Source organism: Cryptomeria japonica, chromosome 8 (genome assembly GCF_030272615.1).
Source record: "Cryptomeria japonica chromosome 8, Sugi_1.0, whole genome shotgun sequence".
Lineage (NCBI taxonomy): Eukaryota > Viridiplantae > Streptophyta > Pinopsida > Cupressales > Cupressaceae > Cryptomeria > Cryptomeria japonica.
Genome location: NC_081412.1, coordinates 715944184 through 715960614, shown reverse-complemented (window position 1 = coordinate 715960614; position 16431 = coordinate 715944184).

Below are 16431 nucleotides of genomic sequence, written 5' to 3'. Positions count from 1 at the left end.
ACTATTGTCTTAGCCTGCCATAGGAATTGTGCTTGCTTGTGCATTTTGTTTATTAGACATTGTGTCTTCTATGACTGTAACATGTTCCAAATGGTCAAAAATTGAAGAAAATTATCATCTAAGAGTGAGCAAAAATCCAACAAATTGCTGAAAAAGTTTGATCAAAAGGGTAATACAAAAAGCTTTCCAACACTTGAAACACCAGATCAAAATCAAAGTGTCAAAACGTCAGTATCAAAATTATTCTTGAAGTAAGTTTGTCTCTATACCATCACATATTGTCAAAACTAGCTCAAACAACTAGGTCACTAATCCTACGGGTTATTCCCAAAAAGTTCTATAAACATCAACATTCAACAAGCTATTGATTCAACCATCTTAAGTGCAAAAATCAACATCCTTGTCAAGTCTCTCATCAGGGTAATCAAATCCTTTATCACGAAGCTTGATCAATCTATACTAGGTTCCTAATCTTAGATATATCTTTCTTATTTTGAACCTAGGCTATATCAAAACCATAATTGCACCAACATTGGAATCAAACAAACTTGTAAATTGTCAAATGCTTATATGACTTTTAAGTATCACCTTGAGAAAAGAAAACCCAGTTATAAAGCTACTCAAAAAAGGATAAGATTCTTGTATATCAATCGCAAGATCTTATTGAAACATAGGACATTCCTACACCGTTTTTGTCACTACTTACGTGGTTGCGGTACGAAATTTGATGGTGAAATTTTGCAAAGACGTACTTTTCAACAAAGTGACGCTTTATCCCAACAAACAAACAATAGTGGTAAAATCAACAAGGCATATTTTCCTAAACCAATAATCACCTATTAACTTTGTCCTTTGGAAATTTCAATAACCTTGAAATAATCACATGCCAGTTTGGACTAGAGCCAAACACGAACAACTTAGAAAACAACAACAAATGGAGGAAGAAGATAATCCTGTATTCCAAACTTTTGGATTTACCGTTGTTGACGAAGAAACAGTCAATAGCACCATTAGAGACCTTGAGCGAGATTTCAAATTTGATAGGCTAATGGAAAAATTGTTGACAAAACAAAAAGAAAAATATCTCTTGATGTTGGCAAAATCTGGAGCCAAACTACTAGAAGACTTTAACATAGAAAGCTTGAAACAAGATGCAGAGGCAAGTAACACCCAAAACATAGATAAGCCAAATAACGAAGATGAGAACAAAGAGAGCAATGAATAAAGAAGGAAAGAAAGGGATGATAAAAGAAAAGAGCATAGTGACAAGAGAACTCACAGAGAAACAAGGAGAAACTATGTGGATAATCCATTATCAAACCTTACTCAATAAATACAAACTCTACAACAACAGATACAAGACATGCAAAATGGGACAAGCTCCAAGAAGTATTCATTAGAAGATATATGCCCATATCCTTTTGATAAAAATCAGAATATGATACCATTTCCGCAACATTGCGAGATTCCTAAATATGACAAATACGATGGAAAGATCCTCAAGATCACATTATGGAGTTTTGTACTATGAGCATGGAATCTGCTCATGATGAAACTTACCTTATGCGTCTTTTTCCTAGGAGTTTAAATGGACAATCAATGGAGTGGTTTTCAAGATTACCATCTGGAATCAAATCTTTTGAAGAACTTGTGAATAGGTTTATTTCACAATACTCCTACAATATAAGGAATGAAATAACAATGCTGGATCTCTGCAATGTTAAACAAAAGAATGGTGAATCCTTTATGATCTTCTTGCAACAATGGAAAAACATGTTTAATAGGTATCCCCGAGATGTACCTGATCAAGAAAAAATGGACATATTCATTAATAATCTTATCAGTGAAATGAGTTATCGACTAAGGATGCAATGTCCTCCCTCTTTTGCCAAAATGATCGAGAATGGTTTGAAAATAGAGAACGCAATGGTAAATAAAGGAGAACTAAAACTTTACAATAATTCATACAACAACAATAACAACAACCACAACAACAACAACAATGACAAACCCAAGTTCTGGTCAAAGAATAGGAATGTCAGCAATGAAGGGAATGACGATAATAGTACTACAAAATAACAACAACCAATTTTTAATCTATCAAGTCAAATCCCAAGCAATAACAATCCAGAAAACAATAAAGCCAAGTCCTTTTTCTCCAATCCTCGGAGGAAATCTACAAATATTGGAGAATCTTTAGAATCAGCTCTAAAAACACTACTTGCCAACAAATTGATTGTTTTACCAGAAGCAAGAAGTTATGAACCACCAATCAAGCCAAATTGGTGAATGACAATCATTTTTGCAACTACCATCAGAATAAAGGACACTTAACAAATGATTATCAGAGATTGAAACACCTTGTCCAAGATCTAATTGATAATGGAACCATCACAGTGGATAGCCATAAGACAAACGAATCACACTTAGCTTTCAAAACTCCACTTCCGAACTATGACAAAGGTGAATCATCCCAATTAAAAGATGACAAAGGAAAAGCCAAAGTGAATTACACTTATACATACGATGATGTGGTAAATGTGATCATTGTTAATGAAAATCCATCTTCAGAAAATCAATGTTATCACGAGAAGCAAAGTAAAGGTTACTTTTCCAGGTATAGCAAAAGACTCAACATCCACATCACAACAATACAATTTAGTAGAGCAATTACAAAGAATACCCGCTCAAATATCAATTCTGGAACTTCTCAAGGTTTCACCTATGCATAAGGAAATTTTGGAGAAAGCTTTAGTGGAAACAACAGTTTCAAAAGACTTGGATGTAGATCAGTTCCAAAACATGGTAGGACACCTTGTAACTCCTCATTTCTTATCATTTTCTGAAAATAATGACACATCCTTACAACATCCTCACAATGCTCCCTTACATGTTGAAGTCTCCATTAATAAAACTCGTATTAAACGTGTACTCATAGATGGAGGAGCTGGCTTAAACATTTGTGCATTAAGTTTGATAAAAGATTTGGGATATTCAGAAAATGCAGTAGACCCGAAAAAGAAAATAACCATCAAGGCTTATGATGAAGCAGAACGTTCTTCTAAAGGAACTGTTGTGCTACCAATAAGAATAGGACCTGTGGAAAAGGATACATTGTGTCAGGTTTTAGATTTGAACCTCTATTGCAACATTCTTCTAGGAAGACCATGGATTCACAAGATGCAAGCAGTTCCTTCTACATATCATCAATGTGTAAAATCTCCTCATGAAGGAAAAGAGATCACTATAATTGCAGATTCCAGTCAATATTGCAATAATTTGAAGCCAACATAAGATACAAGAGTTCCACATAACAGAGAATCAGTATATCCTAGCAAAGAAATTCAAGCAAAATTATGGGAAACTTTTGAAGAAAAGCTCAAGTTAAATGATGAAGGAATGGGCAAATATTCTTTGCATAATTTTCCCCTTTCCCCTAAGTAATATGGTAAGCCTACAGATATTCAATTAAAGCCATCAAAAAGATCAAAACATATGTTTAAAGGAACATTTGTTAATGCTAGAACTCTTGAAGAAGAAAATGAAGACAAAGACATTCTTGGTTGGTTGTACAAGGATGAAGATAAAACTATAGAAACAACAGCAGAAGTCAATATTCTCATAAAACAATATGGCAAAGGATATGAAATCATGCAAAAAATGGGATATGAAGGAAAAGGACCAATTGGTAAGCGACATCAAGGTATTTCAGAACCTATTTGTCCACACTCGCAATCCAAAGAAGATAAATCCAGGCTTGGATATCTAAAATCCAATCAAAAGCAACATAATCATCAACAACAAAAATGGAAAAAGAAATCAGTTTCTAAAGAAGAAAATTGGCAAGAAAAGCTACATCAAGCGGCATAAATAGTAACAAATAAACAAAAGAAGCAAGAAGAACATGAAAAGCAAGACAAAGAGATTACCATCAAGGGTAAAGAGAAATCTTGTCAACAAGTTTTGGAAATACAAACAAATGCAAAATTTGAACAAGATATTCCAGAAGCAGTAAAAATATAGATGGCAGAAATCAGAGAACGTTTTTGCACCATACAACATTCTAGTATGGTATAGTGGAGTAATCTTAGATCAGGATTCAGAGACAAATTCCAATGAGTATGAGTGGGGTCCAGATATCTTATCTACTACATCAAGTAAGGAACACAATGAAGACCAAGAAGCTATTACAAAAGAAGACTTGTCTATTGCAAAAATAAAGATGAAGTTAGAAACGAGACAAGAAAAACTCAAAATTTAGAGAAAAGAGGCGTATGCAAAAAGGAAAGGGAATGTCAAAGACAAAGAAGTAAGGCCACAAGAAGTACAAACAAGGATAGATCAAGCATACAAAAATAAAAGATTTTCATCAAAAGAGGAACAAGATGTATCCAGATATGACAGAACCATAAAAGAATTAAGAGATAGTCAAGTTGGATTGACTACTAGTCCAGAAGAAGTTGAGTTTGAAAGGAGACAAAATATAGCAAAAGAATCCTCTTTATCATGTACACAAGTATATCAACTACAAAATACAAATGAGGTCAATCAAGAAAGAACTTGCAATATTAAAGACGTGTGTGTTGATATAATCCATTCATTTAAGGGACAACCGTCAATTGAAGAACCACTTGAGTGTGAACTACAAAATGCTAACATTGATTTTGTTAGAACTAATTTAGAGACGCTTGAGAAAGACAATTCTCAAAAACATTTAATCTATGACAGTACCTATTCTATGCCAAGTTATGATCATTATGTCATGAATGTTGAAACACCTAATGATGACAGTGATTATGATCTACCCCTTCTTCATCCTAAACTAATTACTTGGGATAATTTAGACAACCCTGAACTGAATGTCTTTTCCAATGATCATGACTTAGCCATATACCTTAATGCTGTTGAACCCATCCCACCTAAGATATCTTCCATTGCAGAATCAAGTGATGTTTCTCATAGTCAGGAGAATGCCAAATTTTCCAGTTGCAAAAGTGAAATAAAACAAGGAAAGAGACCCATTGTTGAAAACCATTTCATGGCAACATTAGATCAATCAAAAGAGAAAACAAAGGACGTATCTGATGGTGAAAACCTCCTTGAGGCGCTAGAAGATGGAAAGTTTGACATTATTCCTGCATATTTTTAAGAGAGATCTGCTATCCTGATAGAACCAACAGAAGCAGTAAACATTGATACATCAAAAGATCCTAAAATACTTCATTTTGCTGCCTCATTGTCAGAAAAGGAGAGGAAAGAATACATGGAATTCTTTATGCAAAGACAAATAAATTTTGCTTGGTCTTATGCAGATATGTCAGGACTTAATCCAGATCTTATCATGCATCATCTTAATGTGGATTTAAAAGCAAAACCCGTTAAACAGAAGCTAAGAAAGATGCATCCGCACATTACTCTTCTTGTAAAAACTGAGCTAAAGAAACTATTAGAAGTGGGTTTCATAAGACTAGTTGCTTATCCAGAATGGGTTTCAAGTATTGAACCAATATCAAAACCAGATAAAAGCATAAGGGTCTGTACCAATTTCAGAGATTTGAATAAAGCATGTCCAAAAGATGATTTTCCGCTACCAAACATTGATATCATAGTGGACTTATCAGCAAGACATGAGATGTTTTCATTAATGGATGGCTTCTTAGGATATAATCAAATAAGAATTGCACCTGAAGACCAAGAAAATACAACTTTCACCTGTGCGTGGGGAATATATTGCTGGAATATTATGCCATTTGGGCTTAAGAATGCAGGAGCGACTTATCAAAGGGATATGACGACAATGTTCCATGATATGATGCATACATTTATGGAAGATTATGTCGATGACATACTTGCAAAATCTCATACAAGACAAGAACATTTGAACATTTTAAGCAAAAAAATTGACAAGTTGGAAAGATATCAATTGATATTAAATCCAAAGAAATGTGCATTTGGGGTAACCTCTAGAAAACTCCTTGGCTACATTATATCAGATCATGGAATTGAAGTAGATCCTGAAAAAGTCAAAGCTATCATGGAGATGGAGTCACCTAGGAACATAAGTCAATTGCGATCTTTACAAGGAAGATTGCAATCAATCAGGAGATTTGTTTCTCAGTTAGCAGATAGATGTCTTCCATTTACCCATCTTCTACATAAAAATGTTCCATTCAAATGGGATCCAAAACGTGAAGAAGCTTTTTTGCAAATAAAAGAATATCTGATGAGTCCTCTAGTACTGATATTACCAACCAAAGGGAAACCATTGTTGCTCTATATCTCAGCAACAAATGTATCATTAGGAGCCCTCCTAGCCCAACATAATGATGAAGGAAAAGAAAGAGCAGTTTATTATATCAGTCGAACGCTTGTTGGCTATGAATTAAATTATTCCTCAATAGAAAAGACATGTCTAGCAGTTATATTTGCAACTCAGAAGCTGCGACATTATATGTTGATTCATTCAATGAAACTAATAGCAAAGATAGATCCTCTCAAATATTTGTTGAGAAAGTCAACATTGATAGGGAGACTATCCAAATGGGTTATGATACTGAGTGAATTTGATATAGAGTACGTTGACCGGAAAGATATCAAGGGACAAGTTATCACTGATCAATTGACTGATGCACCTTTACAAAATAACATGCCTTTGCATATCGAATTCCCTGATGTAGATATCTTGACAGTAAGTACAAACTTTTGGGAATTGTACTTTGATGGTTCTTATACACAATATGGATCAGGCACAGGAATCTTTTTCATCACCCCTCAAGGACACAATTTCGAAATCATATAGATTGCGTTTTCCATGCACTAATAATACTACGGAGTATGAAGCATTAGCTATAGGGCTTAAAATGGCTATTGAATGGAATGTCAAAGAACTACATGTCTATGGTGATTCATAACTTATCATCAATCAAGTAAATGATGAATATCAAACAAAGGATGATAAGCTTATGCCATACAAACAGTTGGTAGAGAAATTTAAACAACACTTTAAAGAAATCACATTCACCCAGATTCCAAGAAATGAGAATAAAGCAGCAGATGCAATGGCTACAATAGCATCTCTCTTGCAAAATAAGGAGAATCAACAACGTTACGAATTTCTTGTGGAAGATATCTTAACTCCTACCATTCAATCCCAGCATACCTACCGAATTTGCCATACATCAAGAACCAGTCAATCCTTATACATTCAAATTTATCAGTATTTAAAAGAACATATCCCTCCTCTTGACTTATCTCGTAATCAGAAAATGAATTTTATCCGTCAGTCCTCTCGCTATACTATTATTGCTGATATCTTATATAGGCGTGGTCTAGATGGCACTTTGTTGAGATTTTTTGAAAAAGAAGAATCTTAGAGAGTTCTTAATGACATTTGTGCAGGTATTTGTGGGACACACTCAAGTGGTTTAACATTGGCTTAGAAAATTCTTCATATGGTTTACTTTTGGCCTACTATGGAAAGAGATTCATTCACATATGCTAGAAAATGTAAACAATGTCAAATCCATGGAAATCTCATTCATGCACTAGCACAAGAGTTATATCCTATGACATGATCATGACCATTTTCACAATGGGGCCTTGATTTGGTAGGAAAGATCAATCCCTCATCTTCTAATGGACATAAGTTTATTTTGATTGCTACTGAATATTTTACTAAGCGTATTGAAGAAGTGCCTTTAACAACAGTGATAGGAAAACAAATATCATCATTCATTTTGAATTATATAATCTGTCGCTATGGAGTTCCTATGACCATTATCATTGATAATTGAAGACCATTCAAAAATCAAGATGTGAAAGAGCTATGTGAACAATTTCATATCCAACATAGGTTTTCTACTCCATATTATCCACAAGGTAATGGTCAAGCTGAGGCATCAAACAAGACTATCTTGAAAATCTTGAAGAAAACAGTCAATGAAGCTGGAAAAGATTGGCACATTCAGCTAAATCCTACTCTTTGGGCATACCGAACTAGCATTCGCACTCCAATAGAGGCAACTCCATATTGTTTGGTTTATGGATCGGAAGCTATATTACCTATAGAAGTAGAGATACCTTCTATACAAGTATCCTTGCAAGGTCTTATACCACAAGAAGAACAACGGGTCTCTCGACTCTAGGAACTAGAACTGATTCAGGAACGTCGCCAAAATACAACAGAACATTTGAAAGTATACCAACAAAGAATGGCAAGAAGCTATAACCACATAGTCAAGCCGTGTATTTTCCAGATTGGAGATATAGTTCTAAGGGAAAATCCAAGAAATCAGGAAGACCGGGAAAAGAAGGGAAAATTTGAACCAAATTGGCTAGGACCTTTTGTCATAGTAGCAACATATGGAACAGAAGCATGCAAGTTATCTTCCCCTGAAGGTGATTGGTTTGATGAACCTATCAATTCTATTCATCTCAATAAATTCTATGCTTGAGATATAAAGTCCTAAAAATCAATCAATAAAAAGCATATAAAGTCCTGAAGAAATCAGTAAAAATAAAAAAATCAGAAAATCCCTAAAAAGCATAAAACAGTTAAAAGAAATAAAAATAAATAAAAAAATAAAAAAGAGAGAGAAAAATGCAATAAATTTGGATGGTGACAACCTGGTAAACATGCACTATCTACAAAGTAAGTTCCTCCATCTATGAGATTGCTTTGCGCACCTATCCATTCCACCCTATCACATCTATCACTTCCATCTATCTTACCTTATCCATTCCATCTTCTATCTTTCGCATCCATTGCTCTGAACCATTTAACAAGAAATATAAAGCTTACCAACAGTTAACAATCTTTGACATACTTGTTGTAGTCACTGTCTTGGATTTTATCAGAATCAATCAATTTGCATTTGTATCCCTCCGTGGTTTGGATCTTGACCAATTCATACATCCATAATAAATTTTTGTTTCCACTGGGGGCAAAATCCTAATTCCTTTTGCTAAGGTGATCTCTTAAATCTTTGAAAATCCCAAAACATTCAAAAAACTTAGAGAACCCAAAAACACCTAGGGTTTTGAAACAGATAACGAGCAACAAAGCAACAAATAAATCAAGGCGTTTAATCAACAACTGAATCGGGAAACTCAAAAAATGAAGAATCAATCAGCAAGTAATAAAGGATTATCAAAGATCATTCATCAAGATAATTATATCAGTTAATGACCATAAGAACATGTGAATGACATACAAGATTCAGTGTTTATATCTTTATTTTATTGCTAATCATGTACTCTATGCAACTCAAGGATGTCCATGACTAGAGAAGCTATGATGGGGCATGATTATTTTCTTTGATTGTTGTCTGTGGTTTATCTCTTACTACCTACAGTATGAACTTGTCTCAAGATATGATCGACAAAAGATCAAGGAGGACATTCCAAGCCATGTATGAAAGGAGATACTCCTTGTCTATTCTGCAAGCAATACTCAGGTCAACTTGATCCATTATATCAAGTTGCTTGTATTAACTTGCTATATCAAAATCCATGTAAGGAATACTCAGGTCATCTTGAATCATTATGTCAAGTTGCTTATATTTTCTTACAACATTTTAAAGCTCAATGATGAAATCAAAGCACTGTTACAAAGATCGCATATGAAGAATGACAGTATCATTTTTAGTTAGATCATTATTCATCTGCATTATAAACATTCATTGTCAGTTACATTATAAGCATTTCATTTCATTAACAGATCAACGGTCATAAATAAATATTGAGTATACTTGGACAAACAAAAACAATTTGCATTTAATCATTATAGGTGCATTCATTTTTAGAATCATTTTAATCATTATCCATTTCATTTAGTTGCATTTAAATCATTGCATTAGTTTGTATTCAATTAAGTGCATTTCATTAACCATGTAGAGTATCATCATTATTTTCTGCATTATCATTTCGTAAAGATCATTTAGTTGCATCTTTGCACTTAGATTCATAATCATTATAAGCATTACATATAAAACTCAATCATTGCATTTGCCTTTTCCCATCATTTTTAATTGCATCATAAAAATAAAAAAACATTTCATATAGATCATTTGCATTTATATCATCATAAATCAAAAGCAAATCAATCATTCATTTGCATTTCCATATAGATCATTACATTCATATCATTTAAGTTAGTAATTATTTTCATTTGCATCCAAGATCATCAAAATCGAAAATCAAAATAAAAACATTTATCATTGCATCATATAGATCATAATCATAAGGCAAGACAATCATCATCATATCATCATCCATCTAATCACTACATCCATATAATCAAAGCATATAGATCATCATCAAATAGAGTAACATGCATAATACAAATCATCATCAAATAGAGTAACATGCATAATATAGATCATCATAAAACAATAAAAGTCCAAGTATACAATGATATCAAATAAACAATACAAATGCTCCAAATCAAGTCACGGCTGTCCTGTACCACTACCACCTGAATATGTCCGTCTCTGTGGCTGTGGGCGAGAAGATCCTCCAGATGTCTATCTCCCATGCTCACCACTCCTCTGAGGAGGTCCCATGACCCCACCACTGCTAGTGTCCATCAATATGGTGGTATGATAACTACCTACTCTCTGGCTCTCTGCAATTGCCTCCTCATATCATCGTCGCTAGTGGGAAGTCTCCTTCCTAGCCCGAACTAATGCTATAACAGTGTCAGCCGAAAGAGTTCCTGATCCAACCTGCTGAATGTGATCAAGAAGGCCCTGAGTATCCTGTTGTCTCCTAACAGCTCTATCCCTCTCAGTCATAAGAGTCTGCACCTGTGCTCGAAGCTGCTCAATCTGTGCTCTCAGACTATCAATGGTATCATGCTCTGGCACACCATGCTCTGGTACATCATGCTCTGGTACATCATGCTCTGGCATATCATGCTCTAGTGCATCATGCTCTTGAAAATCCTATTGTGGTGCATGAATCCCAATCCCCTCCTCACCGCTAACCTGTCCAACAGTTGGAATCTTAGCCTAAGTAACTCTCCAAACTCGTCATCTAATCAGGGGAACATGATCCTCTGGATCCTCATCATCTCGACCATGCGCTGCAATAACCCTAGGGTCTAGCTGAATCTGTCCAAAATCAATGCCTCTCCTGCAACCCCCATCTAGTCCAGTCACCCTGCCTCCTCCTATCAATGGCAACCCTCTCGGTAATCTCATACCTGCTCTGCCATGCTCCCTCCCACCCATAGGACGTGGTCTCCCAATCCTGCCAACCGGTCCAAACGGTCCTCCACAGACTCTCAGTCGACCTCCCCTCCGTCCAGCTCTCCTACCACCACCACCACCATCACCACCCTCATCTCCACCTCCCCTGACCTCTTGAGTAGCTTTGAGCTCTCGTCTTCGTCTCCATCTCCTAAAAACTGGATCATCTAAGTCATCATCCTCATCTCCTGAGCTGGGAGGAGGATCTGCAGGATCAATAATGTGAGGAACTGGATGAGCTAGTATGTACTACGCATAATCTGCGATAACTCTAGGATCAAGAATGTGCAATCTCATATCATAAGCCACTCTCAGAGTAGCAAGAAACTCTGCACGAGCAATCTCAAATGACAAAGAAGGTCCCCGATCTCGTCTATCTCTGTACCATCGAGCATATATCGTCACACTAGTAGGCATAGGCTGGATGATACCAAACTGTCTCAGAATGCGACTAATCAATTGTCGCTCAACAATGTAAGGAGTCTGACCAATGAGATATCTACTCTGCATGATAAATAGTAAGGTTTGTGTATCATCCATCCATGGCTCACAATCAACATATGGTCTCCAAGTAATACTATCCAATGAATCAAGCACCCAATGCCAATACGCCATCTTACCCAGCTTATGTTGAGTAAGGATACCTGCATAAAAATATACATATGGCTGCCTCTCTCCACGAACCCTGTGATGGATATGCCGAGTAATAGAATGTGCTCCCAACACCAGATCTACAATAAAGTGCATCTTGTAGACAAACTCTCACTCTCATCATACACTACCCGGTGAAGATCATGATATAAATGAGCCAACATACAAACGCCCCAAGCATATTGAGTACAATGCTGCATCATACTCCGAAGAATCTCACCCCATCCAACAGAAAAACCTCATGATCGCCTATCAGGAAAAATAAATCCTCCAATCGAACTAGCAATAATCACGGGAAGAGCCTCGTAATACATCACCATATCCTCCCATCAGATATCTCCTCTACCAATGCTATCATCAACAAACACGGCTCTGCAAGCCTCTGTCCCAATACGATCCTCAAAATCACACTGTACTAACTCGCCAGTCACTGGGATGTGCAGAATCCTATAGACATCCTTGGGCGTCACACTAATCTCACTCGTGGGCAAGTGGAAAGTTTTATGCTCACTATGCCATCTCTCAGATAACGCTGTCAATAATCCTCTATTATGCGTAATCTCAGGCATATACAACAAATGACGTAAACCACAAGCATCTATATGTCTAACCTCAACCTGTGTCAACTCTGGCACTAAATGTCGTACTGCCGGTAATTTCTCCCGACACTGGAGAACATCACGTTTCTCCTATTTTAATCAAGAGAAATAAATCAAACTGAATCAAATCATCATCTATCTATCAAATCAAACTGAATCAAATCATCTATCTATCTATCAAATCAAATTGAAACAATATACGCTATCTATCTATCAAATCAAATTGAAGCAATATACGCTATCTATCTATCAAATCAAATTGAATCAAATCATTTATCTATTTATCAAATCAAATTGAAGCAATCAACGCTATCTATCTATAAGCCCACCGGGGGTTCAGGATGGAACTTGCGAGGGAGGTTGGGAGGGAGTTAACTACCTTCCCATCTAATTTGAATAAGCAGGTGTCTTAATGAATGAGTAGGAGCCCTTGGTTCTTACCAATACGTTTGACACCAATGAGAAAGAGTTATAGAAGCAAAGTGAAGCAACTTACGCTATCAAATCATTTTAAACCTATCAATCATTGAGTTCAATCAAAACTCTGCTAAGTTCTTGCATCAGAAACTAAATTGGTTTCTTAGAGCTGCTCTATCTATCAATCAACAATCAAGCAATCAATCAATCAAATCAATCAAGTAATCACTCAATCAGGTACCAATTCATCATCAATACGCATTAAACATGTTAAATCTAATCATCAAAGTGATTTTTAGCCTTTGCACTTATCAAAAACATCAATTTCTGAGCATTTGCGCTATCCTATTGAGCATATGCGCTAAATATAAATGCAAATGCGCTAAACTAATGCATTTGCACTATCTTTTTTAGCAAATGCGCTAACTCTAAAAGCATATGCGCAAAACAAAGCAAAAGCGCTAACATCTTATGCAAAAGCGCCAACACACGAAACATTTGCGCTAACATCCTATGCATATGCACCAACAAAAAGATCATTTGCGCTAATCTATGCAAATGCTCTAAACCTAATTGCATATGCGCTAAAACAAAATGCAAAAGTGTTAACCTAACGCTGGAAAAATTCAAAAAATTATAAAAATAAAAAAACGCGCCTAAACACATGAAAAGTCAAATGAAAAGTTGAAAACAAAGCTCGGGATAAGATATATACTGGATACCCATAATCGACAGGTTGCTGATATCACCAAACACGCTCAAAACAATGGTTCTCCACAGGAATCACCATTTCACCACCTCAGCAAGAAATTTTTCTTCACAAGCTGACAAGGATAACAATGAAATTAAAATTAGCCTTGGTTAATTTTATATTTACTATTTGAAGAGTAATTAATGCTATTCAATGGGGCAATTTAATTTGTTTTTTACAAATAAATTTAATTGACTAAATTTTTTATCAATTATCATGAGATCAATTGTTCAAACCAAAGTTTTCAACAAATTCACGATCAATCTCCTAAGGGGGCACACAATCAAGATTTTCAATCTCCATCAGGCACATTATTGAGACTTGATTTAATCTTTGAAACAATGTTGTCTCGACATCATCTCAAAGAGGGGCAAAATGTATACACATAAAAATGGCTATGAGCAATTAAATAAATATTTTATATTTATTTAATAATGATTCTTCTATTAAATAGTTAATTTGAAAAGATTAATTTATTTAATTCATTTTTGTGTCTTTCTATTAATTAATATTTTAATAATTAATTCATCTATCCTATTCATCTAATTAATTAAATATCTAATATTTAATTATTCCTTTTAACCAAGTTAATTAAATATCTAATATTTAATTATCTCCTCCAAATAATTAAATATCTAACATTTAGTGGTTATTCTCCTATCCTATAGTCTCAAATATTAAATAATTCTTAAATTATTTAACCCCTTATCCAACTCACCTTCCATCTCCACTTCATCTTCCCTTTGCCAACTCATCCATCATGTGGCTAAGGAAATTAATATTTCTTAAATATTAATTCATCATTTATCTCCAACCTCCAAACTTAATGAAAATTGTGTACCTACACATATTTCATAACCATCTTCTATATTCTCTCCAACACCCCCTACATCTTAGGAAGGACTTGAGTCCACTTGTCCTATCATGCCTAAATTTCCTCCAACCATCCCTAGATTCCCTCAGTCAGCAACCCAATCAAGGTGAGATGAGTGACATTTGTCTTCTCCTTCCCCCTTTCTCTCAACCTTCACCTTTTCTCACAGCCATCCAAATCTGTAGATCTGATCATGACCGTTGATCTAAGCCACATCATCTCATCCTCTCAAAGTCTATAAAATTAAGAGCTTCAGTTGAGAGAGAGTTAGTCTTCAAATTAATCATATGCATCTGTGAGTTTTAATCTTGAAGCAAATAGCAAATAACAAATATCATATAGCATTTTAGCATAATCATTTAGCATAATCATGTAGTATTGCATATCATAGTATCAGTTAACTACAAGTTATCGGTCCATTCTTCATATGTCATCTTGGAAGCCATCAATGCATTGTTTGAGAGCACACCATCTGCAACCAGGAACAATGGAGTTAGAACACAATGAGACATAAGCCATGAAGGTAATATTAGTATTTTATTTTATATGTACTTCATGTAGTTTCATTGGTTGAGTTTGGATTTCCTGTAGTATTTCCATTTGCATTTTATGAAACTAACTTATTGCAGGTAACATTCTGAGGATAAAATTCAAGTCGACACAACTTGGACTTTTGAACACTAATGATAATGTAGGTCAATGCATTATCAAACAATATCTACATGGATTGAAATAAATGAAGACCAAACCCAAGTTCTTGAATGATGGTAAGAATGAAAGGTCACTTAATGTGGTCATAAAAATGATAGATTGTTAGATGCTACTTCTGGATTAGACTATGTGTAAGTTTTTTTTATCAATATTTGGATCACATTCCATGATACATCATCAGGATGAAAGAGAGCCAAGAAATCTATGTGCAAGTTTTTTGATCAACATTTTGGATCACACTTCGTGATCCATCATCAAGATGAAAGAGAGCTAAGAAATTCCATTATCAAGATGAAAGAGAGCTAAGAAATTAATTTCTCAGCTCTCTTTCATCTTGATGATGGATCATGGTGTGTGATCTGAAATATTGATCAAAAAATTAATTCCTTAGCCCTCTTTCATCCCGATGATGGACCATAGAGTGTGATCCAAAACGTTGATAAAAAACTTGCACACAATCTAATCCATAAGTAGCATTTAATAAATTATGGATTGTGGAAATCTTATATCATTAAAAATACTAGATTGTTGAGAGTGTCTAGCTCATTCCATTCCTTCATAAACAATAATTATATTATTCAAGATAACTCTACATTCGATGAACCTAGTTTATTTAGGATGGACAAGCTAAGGTAGAAGATTCCAAAGCTTAAGAGTCAGAGATAGATTTGGAAAAACTCTTGTATAAGCCATTCAACAAATTGATAGGTCATTGATTGTATATTTCATTAAGGTCTTAGCTTTAGGTATGAATTTGATATTCTCTTTATTTATGAAATTTCCCATGGATTTATAATGAAAGAACTTGAGTTACACCTCATGAAGATCACCACCTATTATGTCCCAAAAGACTCTATAGAATTCACAAGGAAATCCATCCAAACCAACAACTTTATCTCTAGATTGCAAAAATAATCTCTCACAAATCTTCTTTGGTGAGAAGTTGATCGTACAAAGAATGCATAATGAGTAGGAAGCCTAATAAGAAACTATATTTAGGCACTCCTTCAAAGCAATGACCTTAGCCAAAGTATTTTCTTGAGTAGCCAAAGTGTACTCTTGAGCAAATGAATTTTTCTCAATGTCGAATAAAGGCTTGAAGAATGTCAAGAATCTTGTCAAGGAGCTCCTCTCCACAAATCTTATAAAATTCTTCCAAGACCTCATCTGTCAAGCTAA